The 2250-nt window shown below is 52.6% G+C and overlaps 1 protein-coding gene across 1 annotated transcript in view; it reads right to left on the bottom strand.

The window, feature by feature from the left end:
- CLIC4 (chloride intracellular channel 4) overlaps nucleotides 1–2250 on the bottom strand; it is a 64396-nt gene that overhangs the window by 56649 nt on the left and 5497 nt on the right. The window lies entirely within an intron of this gene.

Here is a 2250-nt window from a genome sequence, read left to right on the forward strand (position 1 = left end):
GGGCGGGGGCCGCGCCTTGTAGGGGATGGGGCGGGGCCAGAGAGGCGGTTGGAGGGGGCGGGGCCCGAGTAACGGACTCGAGGGGTCGCTCGCCCCCCCCCGCTTCTGGACGGTTCTGTGCGCCTCAGGCTCCCCCCAGAGCGGAGCGGAGCGGAGCAGCCCCCGGCCCGGCCTCGCGTGTCCGCGCTGGGCCAAGAGGAGCAGGAAACCCACCCTCCTCCTCCCCTGTGCCCCTGCCCCCTCAGCCAGGGGCACACAAAGGGCCCTTTGCCTCAGGGCGGGGAAATGCTGCTGGCAGGCAGGCAGGCAGGCATTGATTTTTGAGTCAGGGTGGAGCTTTTCTCCTCCTGCAGAGGCGTTAGGTAACCAGACATTACAAAAAACACCCCCAAAAACCCCAAACAGCTTGCCTTTTTTTTTTTTTTTTTTTTCCCTTTCCCCGTCTAGTCACTTTATAAGGGCTGCAGTCACCGAAACAGCCGGCGTGGGCGCGGGCTGTCCGCGGGCGGCGGGGCGGGCAGGCTGCCTGCAGACAGAGCGGCTTTTATGACTCCAAAAGACGACTGGGTCTTAGTGGTAGTCGCCGACCTCCTCCTTTTCCCGAGGCCCTTTCGAGAGGGATTCAGGAAGGTCCCGGAAACCAGGCTGAGCCGAGACGCTGCCCCGGTCGTTGAGTTCAGGGGTGCCTCTTTCTTGGCACAGCACAAAATACAAAACGAGCGTGATTCGTGACACTAAAACAGCACAGGCCGGTGTTGTCAGGATTAATCCCAACGGAAAGCAGATACCGTCTGGAGAGCCGCCGCAAACGGAGAGGATGAACGAACGCATCGACCGCGCGGAGACGCCGTCCGAACGGGCGGTCCCAGCCCAGAGGCGAGAACTGCACGCGTCGAATATGTCCTGCGAGTCAAAGGGAGCGCAGAGCGAGTCCTTGCTGTCCCGAGGGGCCTCATCCGTAGCAAAGGAACGCGTCGTTTTCCACCAGAGCAGAAAAAAAAAAGTCTCCAAATGACACGTTGGGTCCAAGTCGAGCTCTCGTAAGAGCCGGCAGGTGCTACCTGCTTTCCTGAACGCGCGGAAACTGGGATCCTGCAGAGCCGCCGAGGAGGACAGAGGTTCATCCACGAGGTCTGGGCCCGTAGCACGCCGCACCCGTGTTTCCAGCGGTCGAAGCGAGCTCTTGCCTCTGCCAAGTCTATTTTTATTCGTCACCACTGAATTTCTTCTCTGTTAAAAGAGGGGGGTGGGAGGGTATTGGCTGGCAGGGGAGTTAATGAGCTGTTTATTTCTGTCCAGCTGCATTAGCCTAGCCTAATTTCTAGTATAGCTTTAAACCAGGGGTGGGCAAAACGTGGCCCGCCAGACCGTTTTGTCCAGCCTGCGGGGCCCCTAAAATGTATAGAATTAATATTTGTCTGCCCCTGGCTGCTTGTCGTGCGGCCCTCGATGGCTTGCCAAAACTCAGTAAGTGGCCCTCTGCCCGAAATAATTGCCCACCCCTACTTTAAACTTTCAGTTGTAGGCTTTTCCTCTCTCTCTTTCTGAGCCTTTGTCCTTTGCTGTAGAAGGAAGCCACCTTCTTTAATGAGGTTCATAATATTTTTTTTAATCATGAAAGCTTTGGGGCGTTTCCTCTTTCTGTAATTGGTGGATGTCTTATGTTCAAAGGTTTCCATACTAAAAATAATGCCTAAAATGTACCTGCCAAATGCATGGCAAAAATATATAACTAATCCTCATGACCATCTATGGGGAAGGAAGTATGCAAATTCTGCAATGACAAGAAATGAGTCAGGAAAGTGAAGCGATTTATTCACAGTGTAAGGGAATTGGTGCCCAAGCCCGAGAATCAGAACACAGGAATTCCTGGCTGTTATTTGCAGGCTCAGACTACCAGGCCATTCATGTCCCCATTATACCGCCGCTTGATTTCCATTCTACAGAGCAGTAAGTGCAATGTTCCATAGCTTCACTTTTCTCCATCTTCACATTTATTTGAATCTGAAAAGCAGCTGGAAATGAAAGGAATGCAACCCCCACCTCCACCCCCCGTCCGTGCACACTCAAACACTGGAATTTAATTCCATATTGAACCCAAACATTAAAAAAAAAAAAATAAAAAAAAAAATCAATATCTATAGACAGTTTTCAGAGGTACTTTAGTGAGTTACTCACCCAAGTCTACTTGAAATTCACTGGAGTATGGATTTCTAACTCCCTCCAGCTCTTTTGACAACCTCAGCCTTT

The sequence above is a fragment of the Alligator sinensis genome, unplaced genomic scaffold, assembly GCF_000455745.1.
Source record: "Alligator sinensis unplaced genomic scaffold, ASM45574v1 scaffold337_1, whole genome shotgun sequence".
Classification (NCBI taxonomy): Eukaryota; Metazoa; Chordata; order Crocodylia; family Alligatoridae; genus Alligator; species Alligator sinensis.